General features: G+C 40.2%; 1 pseudogene; it reads left to right on the top strand.

The window, feature by feature from the left end:
• The first annotated feature begins 28 nt into the window (after window positions 1-28).
• The window catches only part of LOC137171253 (PALM2-AKAP2 fusion protein-like), an 80,094-nt pseudogene continuing 54,574 nt past the window's right edge, over window positions 29-25,548 (top strand).

The raw sequence follows: 25,548 nt of genomic DNA, 5'->3' as shown, positions 1-25,548 counted from the left end.
GGAGGAGGAGGGGGGGCCGGAGGAGGAGAGAAGGAAGAGAGAGAGAGAAGAAGAGGAGGACACAACTCTTGTCAAAAGGACACGGGAGGACAGGAGAAGGAGAGAAGGACGAGGAGGAGGAAGGGAAGGAGAGGAGAGCAGAGGAGACGCGTGTTGCAGCCATGTCAGACACACCTTTGCAGAGGAACGGCACCGCAACGGCGATGTGAGTAGATTGTCTTTATTTTTTTGTCTATCTCTCTCTCCATCTCTCCTCTCTTTGCCCATATCCCTCCATCGCTCTCCCCTCCATCTGACAGGGGTTGTCATGGGAACGGGAGCTCCGTCATGGTGAGGCTGCTGCTCAGTCATGACTGGAGAGGAGACACGCGGTACACCATGTACACTCCTCCCTCTCCTCTCCTCTCCTCTCCTTTCCTCTCCTCTCCTCTCCTCTCTCTCTGTCTTGCTTTTCTTCACTCACCATCGCCTTCTGCAAACCTCTCACCTCACCACACATCAACCCTTCATGGCTTTACTCTCTTGCCCTATTTTCTGCTTTCTGTTACTGTCTCTCTTCTGTGTCTTCTACTTGTAATTTTACAAAATCAGTCCTGTACTCCTTCTTCCTCATCTTCCTGTATCTCTCTGTCCCTGTTCCTGTCTCCTAACATCATGGGCCAGTACAGTATGTGTGGTTGTGTATCTGTGTGTGTCTGTGTGTGTGTGTAATGTGGCATGTTTTAGCATAGTCAGTGTGGATGCTGCAGGCTTGGTCCAGTCTCAGTGTGTGTGTCAGCATAGTCCGCCATGCTGCAGACCCCTTCTTGCTGTGTGTGTGATTTGTGTGTCTGTGTGTCTATGTTTGTTAATACATACATGAGAAAAAAAATGCCCATGCAAAGATAGAAAGATAACAAAATGAAAAGCCCCTTGGTTTCTGGTAATTTCATCAGCACAGTATGAAAATCAACCTAAAAAAGACTGTAAACCTGCATTATATCCATGACTGCTATAGTCATAAAATCACAGCAAGACAAATAGACACTGACAGTGTGTTAAGGAGTGTTAAGATTGCTTTTTGGATAGAAAAATGTTGCTCAGCTCAGATGCTGTCAAGTCTTTGATGTTTTTTTTTCCCTTAAGTACTAGAAATGCACCTTGTCAGCAGACTTGTCAGATCAGTCTGACCCTTCTGCTGCATTTGCAGGCAAATAGTGTTTCCATTGTTATATACATGAAAAGGCAAACAATAATCCTATATTTTACAATCAATCTGTCATGTTCAGCACATACCAAGAGCCATGTTGTAATGAAATTTTATAGCCGTACCAGCCCAAACATACCACTTTCTTTCTGAAAATTATGTTTGAGTGAGCCTGTTGCTTTAAGAGAGAGTTGCATCATGGGTTGTTTGTAGCCTCAATGTTGCTGGGCTAGCGAGTTTTTCCCGCCCGCTCTACCATTATAATTTCCAGTAAATTCAGTTTAGCCTACAATTTTCTGCTGACTCGTGTTACATGGAAATACACATTAAGACTGGAAATTATATCTTCAGCATAGAAATGGACTGGAAATAATTGTCTAATGACCAAGAAATACTGTATGGACACAATCATAGGTCACCATCACAGAGCGCGAAATGACATTCAGTTTCTCCAGGAAATTGCGATTTTGCAATCACAGTAAGTAACGCACATTCAGGAAATCTCCACAATATTTGTAAGAGCTTGTGATTTTGCTAAATTACCACACCTTTTTTTGAATGAAATGGCCAAATCAACAGACCACTTGTGATTTGGATGAATTGTCGCATTTTGTGCCGTGGTAATATTTGTCATTGCAGTGTGCATTCAGCAAGGATTCAGGGATACATTCACGAGGATATGTCAAATCCCTCCTGCCAACAAAAATTACCACCGTAGACCATGCAAACAATTCCCAATATTCCCAAATGAGGTTTGCATTCAATTAGTCAGAAGAATACATGTTGAACAAAGATGGACATAATCTACCTCAAATACAAATGCTAAATGGACTGTATTTATACAGTGCTTTTCTAGTCTATCAACCACTCAAAATGCTTTACAACACATGCCAACATTCATGCATTCACACACTGATGGCAGAGGCTGCCATGTAAGGTGCCAACCTGCTCATTGGGAACGATATAGGGCCTTACAATGTTTCCAATGCTCACCCCCCCCCCCCCATTCACACACACTCACACACGATTTGGGGTTCAGTATCTTGCCCAAGGACTCTTCAACATGCAGACTAGAGGATCAAACCACCAACCCTCTGATTGGTGGATGCCCCGCTCTACCTCCTGAGCCACAGCCACCCTATAAAAATGGGCACTTTGGAACAGAAACTATATTTTTATGTTAGTGGATTTATTTTAACAGAATTATTGACTGATTTTATTTGGTGCTGATGTTGAGGTTGGAGTTTATTTAATAAAGGCTTATAAATGGATTCAATTACAGTATTTTCTCTTTTATATAACTTTGAGTCCATGATTCTCATGTTCAGAAAATACATTAAACATTAGCACTGTAATATAGTGGTTTCTGTGATATGCAGCATGCTTTTTATCGAAGGAAGTGATTACATATGACTCTTCATTGTTAGTTTTTTTAAAATCACATTCATGCAATTTTACTGCAATAAGAGCACATAAAACATCACAAATTGCATCTTAATTTTTGAGAAAAGCTGCTGCAAAATCAAGCATTCTTGGGTGCAATAATCACAAAAAAACTGCAAAATCCTGGATGGACTAGACAATGAAAAATGTTAACAGTCATAGAAAAACTTGTAGTCCCAAAATTTACCACGTTCAACAGCAGAAGTGTGTCGAACTATGTGAAAAACCAAATGAATAATACTTAACAAAGGTGAGATTTATGCTTTTTGAAAAGTATTCTCAAACAATTTGTCAAACTTTTCAAGAGAAAAGGCCTAATGGTGAGGACTAATGATGAATTTGAGAAACTCATTTTTGTTAAATCTGCCCCAATTCTAATAACAAGCAGGACAAAGCCACTAACCTAAACACTGCTTTAACGTTAGCCAAACTGAAACAGCAGTATTAGGCTACCAGTGCTGTCTGAAAGTTGTAGAAACCATCAAACAAGCTGAGTTCACCGGTTAATACGGAATTTCTTTGAGATGATTAAAAATGGAAAATCTTAAAGTAGTGATCATTTTTGATGCACCTGATTGCTCCATTCACATGTGGGCTAAATAAATTGGTGAGAAGAGAAGTAGTGAAGGTGATAAGAACAGGAGAGTGGGAGATGTTCTGTAGCATTCAGAGCTTTGTGGGTGTACTGTATTGTTTTCTATTGAAGCCATTGTTGGTGGATGAATTCATAAGGCTGCTAAACAACAACAACAAAAAAATCAGAAATTCAATGGCTTTTTTTTTTCTTTTTTTTTACAGTGTGTCCTGCTAAAAATCTGTCTTTTTCACAGGCTTGTGCAACCATACAATCTTATTGCAGATTTGGTGCATGGCATGTATCCCGTTATAATGACGCTCATACAGGCTATTTATATTATAGATTATAAAGCTTGTTTGCTGCATAATGTGCAGTTTGCTTGTGTCCTTGTGCAGTATGAGTGTACAGTATGTAATTATTATGGCGATAACACAGCCTGTGCGTCTTCGCTTCCAAATAAAAAGTCTTAAAAACCCAGTAGACGTTGCAGATCAGGGGATGCTGAGTGGTTGGCTGCTCTGAGTGATATATTGCAGCTCACCTACGAGCTGAGAGTTTTAATCAGCTGTAAGCGGACAGTTTGAGGAGTGATTTTTGCGTCCCCTGTCAGAGCCGCACCCATGGAACAGGCAGAGAAGGTGCAGTGAGGCATGAAGCAGACATGCCTTGCTGGTGCATTAATAGTTAATATTATAATTGGTCAAATGAGACAGTGCTGTCACGATTCAGTCAGTCAGTCACATCCTATCTTTCCATCCATCTGTCTGCCTTTCCATCTGTATACTGTACTCTCTCTCTGGGTTATCCGCTGATTCAGCAGAAAGCTGAGGTAGTATTTGTGGTCGTGTAGAGCCACAGTGGCAGATGGCCCATTCTCTGTTGCTATTTATTACACAAACAAGATGCTAACAGGGTAGCAATCCGGCAAGAACATCAAATTTATTTATATTCCTGTTATTGTTAATTGATTATTCATTTATCAACCAAATACATGAAACATTTGTTGGTGTTGCATGTGAGCTTTTTTTTTTTTTAACAAAACAAGCAATTTGAAGATGTCCCTTTGCACTCTTGGAAGATGCAATGACCATGTTTCACTATTTTTGAATATTTTACAGCTTTATTAATTGATTGGTCAATAGAAAAAATAATCAAGAGATTAACTGAATTAAGTTACTCGTTACTTCAGCCTTTAATCAAAGCCCACTAGGTCTCCTGCGTATTTTCTGTAGGACCTTGAGAGTATGTTCAATTTCATGTTTATTTGCAGATCATAATTTCATTCCAATGCAATTTAGTGCTTAAATGATAAAACATAAAATATATAAAATATTTGAACGTAAATGCAGACAGGCAAAAACATCAAAAACAATATCAGCCTCAACTCAGTTTGGGTTTTATTGGGAATGATCACACAGGTGATTCATTTGACTCATCAACAAACAAGTCATTACTAGCTGGTGAACATAGAGGAGCATCTAGCTACAGATCAAGATATTTCTTTGAACTTAGCTATATTAACTTCAAGGTAAGTTGATGTTAAGTATATTGTGTTTACAGATTGTTGTGCTGCACAGTCATAAGTCAATGTGAGATGTACTGTCAGGAGGCAATCCAAGGGTCAACTTTTTTAACAGTCAAGACGGGTTTCCTTTTTATGCAGGCTAACACTTATGCTACCTAAGTCTCCATTCACACAGAAAGCTAACTGGTTAGTGAGTATTTCTATTCAATTCTAACTGGTTTATCTAATTTGCTTCTGAAAGCCAGTGACCTCCAAACTTTTTTCATCCCTGACAACTTGCCTTTTATAAATGCTTGCACGTTAAATTTAAGACCAATTTTGTAATGGAAAAATAAACATGGTCAGCCGTGCCAAGCAGTGCAGCGCTCAGGGAATTGGCCATTCAAAAATGAGGGGAAAAGGTTGATGAAAGTGAGGAGGGAAAAAAAAAAGTATTTCAGATTTGTTTATACTTTTTAACAGAGTTTAGTTAAACTGTGTGTGTGTAGACAGACAGACGGATAGTCTCACACACAGCTAGACCTCCCTCCGCGATGTATAAATTATGAATGAGATTAAGGTCTGGCAGTCCCATAGCCAGAAATATATCTGATTGGGTTGCTCTCTCTCTCTCTCCCTCTCTCTCTCTCTGTCCCTCTCACACACATACACTAACTTAGTCTGCAGCAGAGGCCAGTCTGTCCAGATGTGTGGCTCTATCTGTGTGTTGCAGTTATTTTGGGAAAAGAGTACTAAACTCAGGCAAGAGGGATGGCAGCATTAACAGCTCACACACATAAACACACTCATGCACATGCATACACATGCTTATTCAACTTCTTCTAACTTACTTTCTTTGTGAATATTTGCTCATTCCCTCTACCTCCTACAAACTCTCTTTGCATGTTGTTATATTTCTTTGAGTGTGTGTGTGTGTGTGTGTGTGTTTTCCTGCCTCTGGTTCCACATCTGGAGGCCATTACCTCTGGGCTGGGATGGGGGAGAGGCGGGGCTGGACTGGCTGTGCAGTGAGGTCATCGCGGCGGCGTGGCGATGCAGAGGAACAATGATGCTGTTGTCTCCAACGGCGACCAACCAGTGTAACTGACGCCAGAATGGAGGGGTTAAAGGGGGAGGGAAGGTGGCAGCGTTTTAGAAGGTGAGGAGGAAGCGGAAATGACAGTATAGGAGGTGAAAAGTTGGCATAAAAGAAAATAGAATAGAAAAGAATGTAATGAAAAAGTAGAATAACTTCTAAGTAAGGAAGAATGACTTGTAATGACAGTGTGAGCAGGCCAACATAATGACGAGATTGGTGTAAGTCCAGGTCAAACAGAGACTCTTAAGAGATGCCAAACTTAAGTCCTCCACTGTTGCTGGCTGTAAATTCAGACAGCTGCAGAGCTGAACCTGGTTTCATAAACTATAGGATACTAAGAGCCAAACAGATCATGGTCCACAACCTGCATGTGCCCACATTAAAGATCTAGCAATATAGATAAATATGGGCAGGTCCCAGGGTGAAACAGTGCAGTTTTTATTTTATTACCTTGATGGTGGACTGCACATAAGCCTAGAGCAAAAAGTGAGTTGTAGGGTTTTGTCCAACTGAATACATGGAAAAAAGAATGAAAATCACATGTGTGCAATATATTAGCATCTTGGCAAACAAGATTAACCTAAAAAAAAAACCAGAAAAATTGAAGATAAAATAAATTCTAGCTCACCACTGTACATAGTACCACATCAAACATTACACCTAATATAAAGTTAAAGCCAGCTATATCTTCAGACGATTCACAATAAAGGATTACGAATTAGAGGAAATTTAGCTATTTCAGGGCAGCTCAAAAAGCTGTAACCACAATACTGACATATTATCACCTTATAAAGTGACAGTCTTGTTAGGAAACAGTTTGTTGTTCATATACCAGACAAGAAGCAACATTAGCATTCATTTCAGCTGATGAATGTAAGTTCAGTATGCACTCTCTTTTAGCTCCGGTTTGGTTTCCACCAACTCCTGAGGGAAGTATCTTGTTTCTTAGCTGCTAAATGCTCCACTGCTATTTGGTGCTGTGCAGTTAGCATCTACAGTGAGTTTATTAGAGCTGTTTTCCTGGCTGCTGCATCTGGAAATGACTATGATCAGAGCAGGTAGAGGGATCCAAAACTGTGAAGTTTCCGGCCATAAAACCAAAACAACGTGCTGAGGGACGCTAAAACACCTCGTATAGAGCTGATGGAAACTGCACAGTCAGGTGATAATTTTCTGTGGGTTTGTCACCAAAAGTGACACCTTTCACATGACACATACTCATTTGACTGCCTGTACACAAAATATATATATATATATTAATGCAGCTGTAAACAATGTAATATTGATTTACCTTATAAGGATATCATGTTGCAAAAGGTAAGTTCTATGAAGTCATCTTTTGAAAACAAAAGTATTAAATTTAGAGGAAAATGCACTTACATAGTGAATAGCCGAAGGGCCAACCTAACCCTAACCCAAACAACAATATACATTATGTTCTTCTCATAAACTTATGGAAATGATCAAAAAGACATCAAAAGAGCCAAGGCTTGTTTACTTAAACTGATACAAAAACTAAGTATTGAATGAAACAGATAAAGACAAACAAATAAAATGAAAATATAAGTAATATACTGTATGTTCTACTCTTAAAATAATTGATTATAACTTGTGGAATTTATGTAGTTTACATAGTTTATGTTTAATACAGAGGTTTTGTTTTTATAAATGTTGGGAACATATATACAGTGTATATATTTCAAAATACTTACTTAAAATGAAAAAAAAAACATTAAAAACGTTAAATATGTAAAAACAGAAATGAAATCAATTTGTAATTTTGGCTCTTTTCTTGTAAAACAAAACCAAAAAAAGGGAAAATACATATCTCACTATTGTCATGCTCAAAAAGACTTCCAAACTTTAAAGAATGCATTAGATGAAAAACGTCATCACTCCTGAATCCATCATCGTGTTAGATACCTCTCGTCTCTGTGCATCGGCTCGGAAATTATATAATAACATGTTCAAGTGGCCGTATATGGTTCACTTGACTTTTAACAGCTCTTGAACGCCTCTAAACATCAAAATCCCAGCGTACCTTGACTTTTAATAGATTATATGCAAATATGGACACTATAGCTTCGGGCTACATTAGAGTCATTTTTGATTTATTCAAGTCTTGCAGCTGCCTGGTGGCTTTACAGGACAGAAACTCTCCAGCTGCAGTTATTTATTGTACACTTTCTTTTCTCTTGGAGTAACGCAGTGGCTGTTATGTCTGTGTGTGTGTTTGTGTGTGAGTGTGTGTTACATGCTTCAGTATTCTCTAAGGAGTTGACCAGGGTTGCTGCTGCTGTTTCTCCTTATATGGATGTCTGCTTCTGGAAGGAAGGATGGAGAAAAAGGAGAGAGAGATTAGGGCAGGGGGGGGATTAAGGGAGAGGAAGAAATGGATAGATGGAAGGAGGGACAGGGACAGGAGAGACAGAGACAGGAAGGAGGAGGAATGGAGGGGATCAGGTGAGAGATGGGAGTAGACGGAGAGAGGGAGAGGAAAGGTTGGAGGAGTGAGGGGTTGAAAGGGAATGAAGATGAAGAATGAAAGGAGGGATGGAGGGCACAGATGCACTGTGGGGGGGGGATAAAGGAAAGGAAATGAAAGAGAAAAATAGAGCAAGAAAGGAAGGGAGAAGAGGAGAACGTGTTGGGTATGGGAAAGGATAGATGAATGCACAAATCAGGGCAAGAATGCAGCAAAGGAAAAGAGGAAGAGATGGAGGGAAAGAGAAAGGATGTAGGGAAAGATTTAGGGAAAGACAGGAGGAAAATAAGAAAGTAAAGTAAAAATGGTGCAAGAAAGGAGAGAGAAGAGTGGATGAAATTCAGGTGAACCTAGAAAGGGAAAATAAGGGGAAAAGAAAATTGGGACACGGGTAACTGTGACCCATTTAAACAAACTCTGCTTTTGTGTGTGTGTGTGTGTGTGCAAGAACATGTGTTGTGCTTTTGCAGTTTCAAAGATGTCCAATAGACGCTCATCTGCACACATCAATTCATGAATTGACATAATTATCTTCCTTTTTTTCTTTTTCCCTTTTTTTTTTCCATCCATTCCTATTTTCTAAACCAGAGTCCTTCTATTGATGTCCATTTAAAAGGCTCTGAAATAAATGCATGACTAGAATGACCAGAAATAGAACCTGAAGAGTCAGCTGTAGGATTGTTTGTGTGTGGGCGGCATCACTGCCTATAGTTTCATCAAATTATGTTAAAAGATCATAATACCTGAATATGTGCCCCGAGCACATTCTGCACTTTCTCTCCCATCTACAAGCGAGAGATATAAATTGCACACGACCCCTATCATGAGCTTATAGAAGCCTACAGTCTTATAGACCACACTGGCTGTCGGTTTGCCCAGGAAACCCACAGTCAGTGTGGAAAAGACTTTAAACTCAGGCCTAATGTTAGCTGGTTAGCTAGCAGTACTTCTCTTGGACATTAACATTAAAGCTCACAAACATGTAACTACTTATTTTTAAAAACATAGTTAGCTCTTGACCCTCTGTAGGAAATCTCCTTAAGTCCATCCCTGTTTTATAGGATGCATTTCAGTGCTGCAGATTTGTTTTGACAAAAACAATAATTTAGCTACTAATAATAGCAAAGGACAACAAGCTAACACAATGTTATAATTAGTTGTAAGTTATAGTTAAAACCACTGATGCTAACGTCACTTTAAACTGGGAAATTCTCAAGCTTTAAGTAATATGTGCCCCTCCAGTTGAATGGGTACAACACCTCTGGGTTTGCCCTTGTTGATTTATTAGTTTTCAATTTAAAAAAAATACAGTGGACACATTTCAGGAGGAGTTTATTGTTAAAAATGACCTCTTTATTATCTGATATTTCTCTGAACAGACACTATCTGAGTTGGTGGAAGCATTTTGCTGGAATGTAACCACTGAAGGATGCTTAAATGTGAATATTCATGATGAATATGTTGAAACAACAGAGGTGAAAGAATGAAGAAACGCAGCAGGTTGTTTAAACTTTACTGTGTTTTTCTCGTTTTGTTCTTCTTCACTGTTTACCTTTGGTTACTTTACTTAACAACCATTGGCATGTCAATTAGCAGCAGCAATAGCAGATAGCACTAATGAGATGTTTGGTGTTAGATATAGACCACTCTGTTATGTGATAGCATTCAGCGCAGTTCAGTTGATCATCATCTGAAGATCAGGTCAGTTCTTTGGAATAACATTTACCATCAATTCTACCAAACCACAATTAATGACCAACACATGACAGCAAGGTTTCTGTTTTTCATCTCCAATCTTCCAGAGAAGTCTTCACAGTATATCATTTGTGATCAGGACAGAGAGACAGAAGTATGCTGCATTTCAGAAGTTCTTCCAAGATTGCGGGCCAAAGGAAATGCCAAACTATGGTAACTAAACTGATGACTAATGTTTTTAGAGAAGTTTCAGATAGACCAAAATACCAATATGTAACCGCTTGAATAAATCAAAAGCAGGAAAGAAACGGAAAACTCTTGAACAAAAACAGATCATGGAAGAGAAATGAATCAAAGGTTGCAGTGCTCTTATAGATAGATGACAATGAATACCATTCTACTGCCTGGAAAAGAAAACTAAACAATCAATATTCATGATAGGAGAATGATTTATCTCTGGAAGAAAAGATAGAGTAAAGATAAAAAGTAAAACAATAAAAATTGAGAGATGAACAATTTAATCTTCTATGACGTTCTGTTTTTCCATTCTTGTCTGATCTTGGGCACCCTCAGCTTTGCAAAGATGACGAATCACTCCTTTGCTTCCCTTTTTCCTTACTTGTGCAATTTTATTTTGTTCTTCCTCTTTCTCTCCCTCGTCGCTTTTCTCTCTCTCCCTCTCTTCTCACCCCTCTCCCTCCCCTACCTTCATGCAGTCGCTTTCCTCTTCCACCCCTTCCTCTTCTCTCTCTCTCAGCTGCTCCTCCCAGCTGTTTAATCACACATGGCTCATGCCTAAAAAAGAGAGGGACGGAGGGGAGGGGACAAATGGGAGGAGAGACAGGGAGCCAAAAGAAAGAGTGGGTGATACAGAGAGAGAGAGAGAGAGAGAGAGAGAGAGAGAGAATGCGAGCAGCGGGGCTGAGTGTGAGGCACATGGCCAGTGAATGAGAGATCTTTGCGTCCTCGCAGCGCGAGCTCCTTGTTCCACTGTCTCCTCTCCCTGTGGTTGGATTACTGCTGAGGAAGGACCTCGTCTGGATACTCCTCCTCCTCCTCCTCTTCTTCTCCTTCTCTTCCCTCTTTCCTCTACTTCCCTCCCCTCTCTTGTCTCGCTGAGGGACTCCAGCTCTCTGTCTTCCCCAAAGTCTCACCTCTCGTTCTCCTTTCACCCCCCCTCTCCCCTGCTTCCCCCCTCAGGATGTCGTGTGAGGAGGCTCAGCTCCACAAAGAGAGGCTGCAGGCCTTGGCGGTAAGTCAAAGTGTGTTTAAACTGTCTCTTTTTGCTCTGCTCGTCTCTTTCGTTAATGTTTCTTTGGCCTTCCGTGTGTTTGCTTTGCTGTCTGTATGTCTGTGAGTGACTTTCATGGCCGTCAGAGATCGTGTCTCACCTTGACTTAATCTACCTCTCTCTCTCTGTCATTCACCGCACCGTGCTCTCACTTAACTGTCTGACACCTTTGAGTTCCTGCAGCTCCGCCTGTCTCTCTCCCGCTTCCATTAGTCTCATTCTCTATCAAGCTCCCTCTGTCTCGTCACATTATTCATTCATGTTCCATTCACTCCAACACTAACACTTGTAAAGGGCGGGAAAAAGTATGAGTATTGAAGTTTGACGGATGAATTTGTATGACATAAACACACCAGGCTAAATGTACGATTAGCCCTTGGCTGGAACTTGAACATGGAGTCGTCATTACTGACACTGTTGACACTGCAATGTGTATATTAGCGTTGTCGTCATCCAGCTTAGCTTCTTTGCTGGAAGGCTAAATGCTAACTGAGGCTTAAAAAAAGCTAAAAGAAACATAAATTGTGCAGTGCATGTCAGTTTTTTTGATAAAAAAAAGATTGCATCCAAGAGTCGGATTGCTTTTTGTCATTGCATTAAAAAGTGAATGTGTTGGGTGCCCTGCAGCATGACATCATAGCCTCATACACCCATTTTCGTCATATAAAACTGATTTTTGTTGCACTGATTGTTATGTGCTTTATTCCCTCATTGCCCTTCTGTCTCACACCGCTGCTGCATTTGTCTCGCTGTTCGTGTCAGCTTTCATCTTGTTCTGTGTCCTTTTTTTTTTTGGCGAAACCAACTCAGTGGAAAGTTAGTGGAAAGATGTTTTTTTTTTTTTTTTTTTGGGGGGAGTTTTAGGTGTATCTCAGCTGTGAGGTAACAGTAGTCTAATTTGTGTTCCGTTACTCACTGTTATGTTTCACGATTAAGGAGTCATCTGTTGAAGTGTTTGGCTCAGGTCCTGATGGGACTTTAAAGCAACAGTTAAACCGGAGTTCACTGCCTGGAACTAAATTTGGCGCCAGCAAGAACCACAGCATACCACACACACTCAAGACGCACAGAGGCACAGGGACACACACACACACACACATTCAAACACACAAGTGGGGGGAACAGCCGCAGTAGAAGCAGATGGAGAAACTATTTTGGCCACGTTGAAACATGGCAGCCATACCAGGCTGTATGTACTTAAACCAGTAAGTAAAGAAAGAAAGTGGAAAGTTCTCATGATTTGAAGAGAGAGGAACAAGCATTGCTGCTTCTTGCATCATTATTGCATGTGTATTAAGCAAAACACTACCGAATAAAAAACCATTGATCATGTTATCATGTAAATTAGTTTTGGTTTAGTACGCCGGGCCAAGAAAAACGTAGTCTCCGTTCCGCAAATTATGCAGAATATTCTGGTGGCATGCAGCTGTTGTAAACTTAACCTTAACACTACAAAGAATGCTCTATCTGGTAGTCTAAATCTATCCTGAAGGACTATTTGATATCCTACTGGAAGCGCCAAGAGCTTTGACATTAAGTACGGTCAGGCGCTGAATACAAGTAAATCATTCGGGTCCTTTTGTCTCCTCCAAATGATCATCTGTCTTGTCTCAACCGAGTGGGTGTACACTCTATCAAAGACAATAACAGCACTAATAGCTTTCAAGCCCCAACAAAGTAGTTAAATAGAGAAAGGTTACTGTTACACTTATAGTACTAACAACCCCCTTAGGCAGCTAAGCACTCCGTAAGTCTTAGAAAGAGCCAAACAACGCAGGTCCAGTGTAAATACAGAAGCTGGACTAAGTTTCCTGGAGCGCCTCAGGGAAAGTGAAGGATTTCTTAATCAGGGGGCAGGTTCAGAGAACCAAAATCACTGGAACAGAAGAGTTTAAACTTGACTAAAGTAGTTAAAAGTTTGATTGGTCATAGGTGCTAAAACTAGGTGATGTCGTCTTCGATAAGGATGGAGGCAGGCGATACTAGGATGGAAAATATTGTGGTATATAAGGAGAAATAGTAAAACCAAGGGTTCATATGGAAGTTTGCAGGCTAATATGTGTCATCAGTGACAGCCTTTGCAAAACACAAGTTGAAAATATGTATCTGGTGTGCATTTAAATCTTTCTTTCTTTTATTTTTTTTTAATGATCTGCCCATTTTCTGTCTGACTTGTCTTTCTGAATAAGCATTACTGAACCCCTGTAGAGAGGTATACGGCGCTACTGTAATGTGTCTGGTCTGCAGCTGACATGCTAATGATTTCATCAATAATTGATGCTCGCAGATTTCACTGTCATCACCATCAGTGTCTTTCTTCATCAATTCTTTAGCAGATCTTGAGCCAAATTGGATGTTCTTCAAAAATCCCAGCCAAGCGTCAGACCAGACTTCTCCGTATCTGAGCCTTCTTAATACACAACCGCTGAATCTGACATCGGTTTTGATTAACGTGTCAAGTGGGATTCAAGATGGAGTTCCTTGCCATGTTTCATCTATTTAAATTCAAAATCACTGTCAGGAAGCACACAGCTGTCATTATAATGTTCATTTACCAAAGAGTGTGTCTCATGGATAAAGCAGTGAACTAATGGTTGTGGTTCAGCAGTTAGCCTTGTTGAAAGGACAACATACCTGTCTGTTAGATCATCAGCAGTTGGAAGGAGAGCTGTGATGATCACATTTAAGTCTTCCTTACAAGCATCTACAATATCTGATCTTAGTTCAGTTTTTGATTGTGAATGATTTAGGGCAGAAAGACTAAAACATGATTGAAACATCTATTGTATATTGTTGTGATCTGCACGTTCAACAGCATCCTGTCTCGACAGCTGATGCAGACAGCTATCATCTACGCTATTTAACTAAAAAAAAAAAAAGTGCAGGTTGTTATAATTCAATTTACATGCTTTACACATTTAAGACAAACAAAGATTAATTGTTTGAATTGATCGCCCACCACTAGAATGACTACATAGTGCAAGTATGCGTGTGTGTGTGTGTGTGTGTGTCTGTCTGTCTAATGCTTGTTTTCTAGATAACAAGATTACTCAGAGCATTAATCATTCGCTACAACAGAGGATGAGCCATTTGCTGCGTTTAATCTAAGAGTTGATTAGTCTGTTGGTCTGCACACATGCAAACAGACAAAGATTCCCACAGTCTGATAGTGATTACGGCCTGTCAGCTGCCAGCAGTGCTGGTTTCCATGGTTACTAATTGGTCGGATTAGGGGAAAAGTTGTGATGTCATGTTGTTAAATCCAGGCCTGTAATTGGTGTGTTATTAACATGTAATTATAGTAGTTGGAGGGAATACGGCAAGCTCAGGGTTTCCCAAAAAACTGATTGTGTTGCATATGTGTGTGTGTGTGTGTGTGCGCATGTGTGTGTGTGTGTTCACCGAAGCTGATGTATGTGGTTTTGAGATCAGCCACTGAATGGGGAGTGCTTCATCTTTCTAATTAGCTGTTGCCCATGTGGCCTGCCAACCACAAGCAGCACAGCAAAGTACATATACAAAAGTGTGTGTATGTATGTGTGTGTGTGTGTGTGTGTGTCTCTCTCTTTGTATGCGCTAATTCACTGACCTCTCTGTAGTGTCTGTGATATGTTTACACAGATGACCTCAGCCCTTTGGACTCTTAGCTGCCCTCCAACACACACGAGGCCACAAATCGTCTGGGGCCAAGTTTAGGGGGGGAATTAGGAAGTGGGAAGATGATGGTGGTGTGTGTGTGTTTATGGGAAAGAGAGCGAATGAGGAAATGACAGCTGCTGGCTGGCTGGGAACAGGGACAGGGACTGTGGATGATAAGAGTTGTAGATATTTCACACTCAAGATCTAAATCATTTCGTATGTCTTTAAGATTCTGAATGCCTGTGAGAATGATTAGCAGTTCCGCAAGATTAAAGTCCAGTTATTAATTATTTTAGTTCCTGGAAGTGACCTCAGTCGATCGTCTGGATGAGCTCTGTGAAGTAATCCGTGTGTCACGGTCTCTATGGTGGGTGGACAGCGCTCTGGATTCACTTAGTGAGGTCTAATAGAGGGAAGTGAGCGTGGTAGGGTGAAGGTGAGGGGGATGCTACGGCTAGACCTCGGCATGCACTGAGATTTGTGACTGTGGCCGAGGGCCGGGGTAATGGGCTGCGTTGAGACTGGTAAATAGAGTGGGGGGCTGGGCTGTATGAAGGCAGGCATGTGCAGTTTCAGTTTGTGAAGTTTACCTACTCAGGGACTGACATATTGGCAGCATTGAAACCCTGAAAACAATTCGGACAATATTGATCGAGGTAGTCAAAATGCAAGTGTGTTTTCAAAGCAGTGTTTTCCCCTAACCTACCAATAGTAACTTGAGGCTGTGATCACATTTTCAGTACACTTTCTCAGTTTTTTTCCACTGCACGCAGGTTTAATGGCCCTGCCTTGTGCTCCAAGTCAAACATACCTGTTGCTTAACTGTTACTGCAAAAGTACACATTATGTTAATATATCACAATCCTAAAAATTCTGAGCATTTTGAAGGAAAGATCTTAGTTTTCCAATAGCTTGTTACAGATTAGCAATTTCATCATAGTTTGTAATGGCGATTATATAAACTGGGTGTGAACAACAGGAAAAGCCTAAAATAACCTCTGTATGAGATTGTTTGCCAAATCAGACCCATGTATTAATCCCTGTACCGGTGCTGATACAGTATTATACTCTATCTGAAATGAGGTTCAGCACAACTTGCTGACCTTAGGTGCAGCTAAATCAAATCTTTCCAGTCTATGTACTGTAACAGATGTTTGCCATCTCTTAAGGTTTTATTTAGTGAACATGGGATTTGGCTGATTTGGTTCCGTTGACTGAGAAGACAAATATCCCTGTCAGATTGCCCCCATCTGCTCCATTAAATTGAAATTGTGTATATGCAGACAGCACAAAGACGCAGCTGGTTGGCTTATGATACATCACTGAACCCACCCGCATTAGTTTCGGTATATATGTTAAGGTCTGACCCGAATAGACTTCCTGAATTAGTGTCTTAGCTTTTGAATATTTGGCAGAGTGGGTGTTGTTGGATCCTAGAAAGGCAGGAGTGGAAAGGTGGCTACAGGAGGCTTGGTTTATGGACTTCAGCAGTTTATGGGGGTGGGGAGTGTGCTTGGGGCAAAGTCATTTTAAAGGGGGGGGTGGGGGTGTGGGAGAGAGGTGTGGTTTGTTGGTTAGTAGGGGGTCTTCGGCACGCCAGGCATTACATGCCATCTAAAATTAGCAGCAGCTGTCTTGGGCCTACTGGACAGTCTGGCGTGTTTTTGTGTGTGTCTGTGTGTGCAAGCCTATGAGTGTGTGTGTGTGTGTGTGTGTGTAAGTAAAGGGGGTTCATAGATACTTGAGACAGGAGAGGCTGGAATGCAGCTCTAGTGGGCACTGCTGGTTTTAAAATTATTTTTGTGATATTTGAGCTTAATTAGATAGTAAACAATAAAGAGTGACAGGACAGAGAAATAGTGTAGAGGAAAGAGACACTGTGACATACAGCTAGTTTAACACATATGATGTGCAACCTAGCAGCTACAGCTATGAACGCAACACAACGTCGGTCTCATTACTCTCCTAATAACAAAGAAACTTTGGTTTGCTGATATCCGTGGTGTGAAGCAGACATCAGGATTACTACAAAAAGTTTTTCTGTGTTTTCAGCGTATGTGCAGAGGTATGAACGCTTGTGTTTCTCCTCAATATGGACACGATGAGTATAGTCACCACCTGCTCCTATCGCATGACAATGGTATGCAAGACGTTTCAGTGATGTGCCAAGTTTGCATTCACCGACACCACCTTTAAAGCTAAAGAGTTATCAGGTTAACGTTCACACGCCTCCGTTCACTAACAAATTATCATTGTCTGAGAAGGATATCACACTCATGTAGTAACTATTAACAGCAAGATGCAAAAATCACGTTTTCATAAGGCTGCGAGTGTTTGCTGCGCGTTGTCATGGCAGCTAATGATTATTTTCATTCATTTCATTGTTCAGATCAATATAGCAGTTTTTTCATTCGACATTTTTTAATCTAGAAAATGTAAAAAAATGAAAAAGATGTTCAATTTATAATGATAGCACAACAAAGAGAATCAGCAAATTCTCACATTTGAGAAGCTGGAAGCAGCAAATGTTTGATTTTTTTTTTTCCTGGGTGGATGACTTAGTACCATTTCAGTCTCTGTTCTCTCAGTGTTCGGGTATGGCGGCCTGCTGACTGGAAGATGATCTTCACTGTGAGATGTTTCTGCTGGGTGTGTTGGCATGTGCAGAATGTGACCCGTCTGATCCGTACCCCACTTCTGTTTACAAGCTTAACAGCAAGCAGAAGTTTAAATCCAAGAGAGTTACATCACTCCTTTCATGCATCATAATCATGTTTGCGTGACCTTAACAATGTGACAAAGTCTCCACTGTGGCTCGGCCATTTTAAATATCGAACACAGACTTCTGTTTTAGTGTTCTCGGATGGTGCCAACAGTAGCAGGAAAAGTGATGCCCTCTGTATAAGAGTTTAACGGCAAGCCAAGTGGGGCCAGACACTCAGTGAGTCAGAAAGTGTGGGAAGTCATGTGTGTGTCACCAAAAATGTTAACATATTTTCCTGAGGAGGAGGGAAATACAGTGAACAGAGCAGTTCCTGTCAGTTCAACTGTACAGCTGTAATCTTTTTTTATATAAACTGGAGATTCATCTAATGAATTTAAGAAGCAATTATGAACTGATTTCATAGGAACTGTGTGACAGCAAGATAAGAAGTCCACAGTAAGATTCTTGGCACCAAAACCCAATTCAAGCCAGTAACCAGAGTTTTCAGAGTTTCATTCAATGTGTACAAGTACAAAAGTTTAAAGAAGCAGTGCAGTATATTAGAAATTCTTGAATCTACACATACATACATACATGCATACATACAATCATACAGTATATATATATAAATTCTCGATATAAATACATAAAGAATTTTGGTCAAAGATATTTTGAGAGGAACATTTTATCAACTAGCTCTTTTAACAGGACAAGTACTAAAACTGGAGGAGTTTGCTGTATTAGCAGAGTCCGTGTCTAGGATTCCTTCTTGGAAATCCTTGAGGAAACCTCAGGAGGGAATTCCGAAAGGAAAACTTGGACAACACTTTGGGAACAAAAAGAAATAATACTGTACGAGACGACAGGGCCTTAGCCTCTGTCAGTACATCCTGAGATACATCTGTCCATGCATACCAGCAGCCACCACCAGAGTGAATGTTTGAGTCCGAGTTAAGACTGTGTTCAGACATAAAGTTGCACTACAGCAAAGCAATAGTTGCATTTGTGTGAGATTATTGTTGTTGTTGGAAACGCTAAAACTTGTAATGCCTAGAGAGCACACAGCGGTTTATTTTCTTTTGAGGCAGGATTGTACATGTTTTCACAGCAGCAAAAATCATAATCGTAAAATATTACTGCATATCATTAAATTCTCAGATGATACAGCCATCCTGCACAGAGATAGCAGTTCATCAGCTTACTATAAAATAGAGAGATTTGTGCAATGGTGTGATACTGACCATCTTGTGCTGTCCTGTGAAGAAGACTAAGGAGATGGTGTTTGACCCAAAGGCAGTGGGCGACCTTAGGCCAAGGGTTGTCCACAGTGTATCCATCACTCATATTGATAACACACTCAGCTTTAGAGTCCATGTTGAAAGTCTCTGCTTTAGACTTCTACTGCCGATACATTTTTAACATTGACTAAGGGTCTATGGAGTTGAGCAGAAGTTCATGTCACTATTTTACCATGCAGTATTAGAGAGTATTATAAGATATGGTATTACAGCCTGTTATGGTAATTTGACGGTACAGCTGAAATCACAGATTGCTTGTCTGGTACAGACTGCTATAAAAATTATGGGGGTCAAAAAACACTTGTCCCTCCAAACAATTTATGAGCAGTCTACTATCAGACACGCACAGAAAATAGTGTCTGATCCAACTCACATTCTCCACACAGAGTTCCAGTTTTTACCTTCTGGTAGAAGATTCAGAGCTCCCAAGAGCAGGCTGAACCATTACAAACATTCATTCCTGCATATGTCCATTAAGCTTCTAAACACTAACATGTGATGTAGATATCGGTCATGAGGGTCGTGCGATATGTCGCCGTTGTCAGTAGGTGTATATGTGTATATCTGTACATACAAACTGTGGCGTATATGTATGTGCAAACTGTGTATGGACGCCATGTGCTGTTAAGATGCTGACATTCTTTCTTATACTATTCAGTAAGTATGATTTTATCTTCTATGGAACTGCAGGAACAAATGTGGAACAAATTTCCCTACGGGAACATTAAAGTATATCTTATTTTATCCTCTCCATCTCAGCACTTGTGAGATAACTGGTAAATTGGAAAATTGTTGAAAAGTATGCTCCGAGGTATTCTACACGAGCTGGTACGTTTACGTGTTTGGATGTGCAGTATTTGATTTGGTGTGTTTGCAGAATATGTTGCATTGTGCTGCAGCAAGATATGAGCTAGTGTAAACTTTTTTTTTTTTTTTACTAGATTAGCCTCCTTTTGTGTTGTTTTTTTTTTGTCACATCCCTCAGCAGCGAGCACCCTCGCTCTGCTGCCTCATGAAATGAATGAGGAGTCTGTGTTATTTGCTGCAGAGCTGTTGTCTGTCTTAAAGGCCCCTCAGGACACTTTATTATACAGTATGAAGACCACAGACTTAAAAGTATTATTTTTTGTATAGAATACTGTGTTTCACATGGAAACAGCATTACTGTAAATGCCCACGGTATACATTTTATTTCTGGAATGTGATGGAAACCGGCACCCGAGCAATCTTTGATCAGAGATGTCAAGCATCTGTGTGTGTGTGTTCCTGTGTGCATTACTGTATAGTCAAGGATTCTCTATTTTGGATATATTAAGGTCTACTTACTCATGCCTGTGAGAGTACCGTGGATTTATATTAGTGTGTGTGTGTGTGTGTGTTTTGCCCATTCCTCGACCACATGTCCTGTATGGTCCCTGACATCTGGTGACCATATTCCTGATCGGGCCCTCTGTACTTCACAAGCCATGGGAACTGCTGCTAAGTAGGCTGCTGCGGTGTGCGTGTACATGTGTGTGTTTGTGTGTGTGTGTGTGTGTGACAGAGAGAGACAGAGAGAGATGACCTCAGGTTCGGTGCAGATGTTTTCACAGCCTGTGCGTAGCTCCGTGATGTGTCCTCCCAGCGAGCCTGAAAACGTCAAGTTGTTTTACTTCGTTCTGTTCTGTTCTGTTCTGTTCTGTTCTGTTCTGTTCTGTTCTGTTCTGTTCTGTTCTGTTCTGTTCTGTTCTGTTCTGTTCTGTTTTTTCATGACTGTGTTGTTCTGTTTTTAAGGATCCTTGTGTTTCCTCTTTTTTTTTTAAAGAAAGTCTACTTGTTTTCACTCAGATTTTGCAAAAAGCTGTGTGTGTGTGTGTGTGTTTCTTGCTACAAGAGGACATTATACGACTAAAATACTATTACTACTCACTGTTAGTATTACTATTCACCATGGAACAGAGACTCTGGAGGCGAAGACCCAGGGCGAACGCAGAATCTTATCCAACCTAAATGACAAAACAGGTTATTTGTCAGAACTTCCCAAAACAAACCATGTGACTGTTACAAAAATGTGGATGTGGTTTGACTAAATCTAGACAATTAAAAGTACTCGGTTATAGTTAAGAAAAGATTATGGTCATTGTTTGAAGAAAGTCATTTTGATTGTGAACAGCACTCTCCGTTGTCAAAGCCACATACTCCAACCTCCTCCGTAGGATTCTTGGCAGCGTTATAACAATGTCGCACTACTTCTGGCTTTGCTTCTGAGAGACAGCCGTCGAGAAAACACAATATAAATCATATGTTCAAATGATCAATTCTGTCACTGTTCTGGTGAGGACAGCCTCTTCCAGTTGAGAGTAAAAACGAAACTGTTGCAGAGATGCTGATTATAACCTGATAACTCAACTTTCTATATTGATTTTTGACTCATTTTTCTTCCATTTTCCGATAAGCGACTACACTATTCTGTTCTATTTTAACATTTTCTATCCCATTTATCTCACTTCTTTTAAGTTCTGCTATCAGTTCTCCCATCTATTCTTGTCAAATCCTGCATCACTCTATTGAGGTTTCCTCTCTTTGAGATGCGGTCTAACCGTTTATTCACATTTTGGGGTTTTCCCTGATAGTTATATTTAGCGAACAGGAAGCGTCCCAGAAATCCTTGCTCTGCTCCCACCGAGAGCGAGAGAGAGAGAGAGAGAAAGAGATAAAGCCGCACACACATCTACAGTATCTCATGCCCTTCAGCCCCAAGCAGGGTTGCGGTGGGATCCGCTGTGTTTACATTCCCATGCGTCAATTTAAATTCTGACAGTCGCCCCACATCGCCCCTGTCTTTTCAGTATTTTATTTTATTTTTTATGATTCAAACCTCCGACTCATCTTCCGCCAAGCCCGGCCCTCCCCAGCATCAGCTTCATTCATCTCCGCATGAAGTTAAGGATTGTTCTCCTCACCTCAAGTTCAACCTCAGCTCTGTTTTGAGGGTTTCAAGGCCTAATCTCTCGTCTTTAGATAGCCTGTGGACCCTAACCCCTCTCAACCCTTGATAAGCTCTCACCTCTGACCCAGCGAATACTTCACTTCCTTCCCGCGTGCACCCGGGGATCATTTTTCTCCCCATCTCCTAGAATGAGAAGTTGAATGTTAGAGATGTAGTCGAGGTAGTGGAGATTTGCTGTTGCACTAATGAAATCTTATCATAAAAAGGAATCTCAGCTTTGTTTAGAGTTGTAGCCTGTTTTGGAACTTTCCCTGATTAGTTTCTGTATTGTTGAAATCACACACTGGGATAAAACTTGGATGTAGCTTCTGTGACGTTACATAACCAGTAGACTGACAATTTCAAAATTAAGTTGGACAATATATTGTATAAGAAGCCATTAAGTCTCTGCTCATCTTTAAATTAAATGTATGAAATCCTTAATTGCCCTGAGGAGATCTTGTCTTCCAGATGATGAGCATTAAGATTAAAACAACAATGAACAGCATGCTTTAGTGCATCATCATGCTCAACTATGTTCTTCTTCACTGCCCTCCAATAAAAAACAACTAATGAAACTATCAATAGTATCAATCCACAACAATGAAACATTACATTTTTAATGACTCATTGCGAGTGGATATTCATTTTCATGTCTTCTGTTCTTTGTCCCTCAGGAGAAGCGAAAACGGCAAACTGAGATTGAAGACAAAAGAAGTCAGCTCGATGACCTGGTGCTACAGCTACAACACCTCAAGGTCGGTTTGTGTGTGTGTGTGTGTGTGTGTGTCTGTGTGTGTGTGGACTGTAGGTGGTTAGCTTACAGAATTGAAGCTTATTGTTATTTCACTTGGATGTTTGAGCTTCACTGTGCAGAATGATGTCAGACAAGAAGTCTGTTTTCACATTCATCTGCTGAGGGAGGAAAGTTGTGCTCAATTTAAGTCATCACAATTGGTTTGTAGCCAATCATGATCCAGTATGCAAGTTACACAAATGTGCAAATACACTGAGAATACAATTTTCTGTGAAGTAGGAGACATCCTGTATACAGCTGTTAAACTTGAAATCAAAAATATTTGCATATAGATAGATTGTGTTTTTTTCAGTGAGGGAGAAGGAGTACAGTATATGTCATATAAAGTATTTTAATGAGGTATTAGAACTTTTTCAATCAGATACAACTTATTCAAAAGCAGATTATTGTTATATGTCTTAAAATGTTTGGAGGGGATCTTTAAAATATGGAGGTGCTGCTGCTGGTGAAATTACTCTAAAATCTGTCTTGATTCAGTGTGTTGGTTGGATCTGATAGAAAGCCAACTTACTCAGTTTATACATAGCTTTTCCTTTTCTGTGGGCTGGACCCACTAAGCCATAGAAATACTGTGGTGTCCCTTGGGAGGAAAACAACAATTTATTAACAGTACACAGGCTACTGTAGACTCTAGCCAACAGCAAAACAATAAGAAACTGCTAACTGTGCTGTTAGCGCTGAACTAGCCTCTAGCTTAGACTCCTGCATATAGACTAACTCAGTGGTTCTCAAACTTTTTCACATCAAGGAAATTATTCCCCTTCTTGCTGGGGACGCCCCGGGACACCCTCAAGGACTCCACTCTGAGAACTAGGAAAAACAACAAACATTCCCTCTTATACTCTGCCAGTCACTGGTATTCTATCTCACAGCGACACTCAACACATTACAGTAACTCCTATCATGTCATTAACTACTATACTACTCTGTGTGTGTGAGAAATACAGAAGCAGAGGTGGGTAATGAGATGCTGGTGAAGCGTCAGATATTGACTTTGGGGTTAACTGAGAATGAAGTCCGTGTAAAGGTGAAGGTCAGGTAGGTGGGTTAGGATCAGAGGATAGTGTGTGTGTGTGTGTGTGTGTGTGTGTGTGTGTTCTTACCTTGACCCTAAATGTCAGAGAGAGATAAAGAGCCAGAGCATGCTCTCTCAAAGGTACATCATGTGCCTTGTTTTACAGTTTTGTTCTGTTCCTGCATGCTACTTTTACATGCACATGCGTGTGTGTTTAATGACTTGCGTGCACAGATAAATGTGTTTGTCAGTTTCTGGCCAACAGGTAGTGGTTCATTTTATCTAAACATCCAAAATTTCAGTGCTCCTGGTGCGCAGGCCTCTTAGAACAGACAGGCCTGGCTGTTTTCTTCTTTCCAGAGAAACACTCAAATCCAATCACACATAAACATTTCCCACTAATAATCACTGCCAGCTACCTCTGGAAAGCCAAGATTTTGTTTCAAGTAAACATAGATTTGACATTCAAATAATAAGTGCTGCATAGATGGGGAAACAAACTGCTGACAGATTGTTAGTTAGCTTTCAGGCATCTGTAATTAATGTTGAGTTTTTAAACCTTTCATCCAATGAGAAACATGCCCCTTGACCTCACACACGCAAGCTCAGAGGAACACATGACTATCTCTGTCAGGTGGAGACACACCACACACACAAATACATAATGTCAAAGCTTCTACTTATGACAACCTTAATGCACAAATGTTTGCTTCTTCATCATATTTTTAGAATGTATTCGTAAATAAAACTGAAGTCAGAAATAAGTAAAAAGAAGTTTAACTCTACACGATATATAAACCTACAGTATATGTGTGATACTACTTAGTTAAGGTATAATTCATAAACTCAATGTATTAATGGCACTTTTTGCATTCTGTAATGTTGATTTTTGTTTCACCTCTAAGAAGAATAGTACGGAAAATCCTGCAGCCATAAATGCTGTACAGATGCAGCATGGGTGGGGAAACAGTTGTGGGTACCCATTATACTACAAATATGGTAGCCAGTTTTAATATTTGCAATAAAAATACATTCCTTTCTTTAATTAGAACCTTTAAACACACTTGGCATGAATGGATCCTTTATTATGATTCCTGCACGCTGGTGTTTTCCAGTATTTAACACCCATTTATGGAAATATCGACAGAAGAGAAACATTGATTAAAGCCATGTGTACAGTGTGTTTCAGGCCATTAAAGCATTGTGCTCAAATGCAGTTCAGACATTCACGAAGGTTAAGCTGATTCACAGCTGTTGAACCTGACTTTGATCACAATCCAGATTGTGTCCAGATTTCTTTATTCTAAGTGCAAACTGATCTAAGCCTTACTGATCAGTTTGGTGTGACTGTTGCAAAAACATCAAAACTGTCCCAGCGCTGCATAAATTTGAGCCTGAAAGGTTTATCATTAGCAAAAAAAAAGTATAATTTTTAAGTATACTTGATACATATTGTCTTTGCCACCAAAATATTCAGTCTCTTTTCTCACCACTGATGATGATGACAATATGAGTTACTCTGCATCATGTCGTGGCACATGTATACTGGTAAAATGATTTGTTTTAGGTCTAGGGGCTTCAACCTTCTTGAAGCTGGGCAACCAATCAAAAATGACAATAACAACATGTGACCGTCACAGTGAAAAGTAATAACAAAGAGCATACTGTATGACGTTAACTGCTGACATTTTTGGCTACTGCAGTAACTGCACTTTAGACTACTAGCCTGTGCTGTCTATAATAAGAAAGTTTTCTCATTTTAACACAATCCTTTTCACGTAATAATAGATATAGGAGATTGTTTCATGTTATAATTATATACTTTTC

This window comes from Thunnus thynnus, chromosome 19, assembly GCF_963924715.1.
Source record: "Thunnus thynnus chromosome 19, fThuThy2.1, whole genome shotgun sequence".
NCBI classification, from domain to species: domain Eukaryota; kingdom Metazoa; phylum Chordata; class Actinopteri; order Scombriformes; family Scombridae; genus Thunnus; species Thunnus thynnus.
Note: the sequence above shows the minus strand (reverse complement) of the source record. Positions and strands in the feature narration are given on the sequence as shown.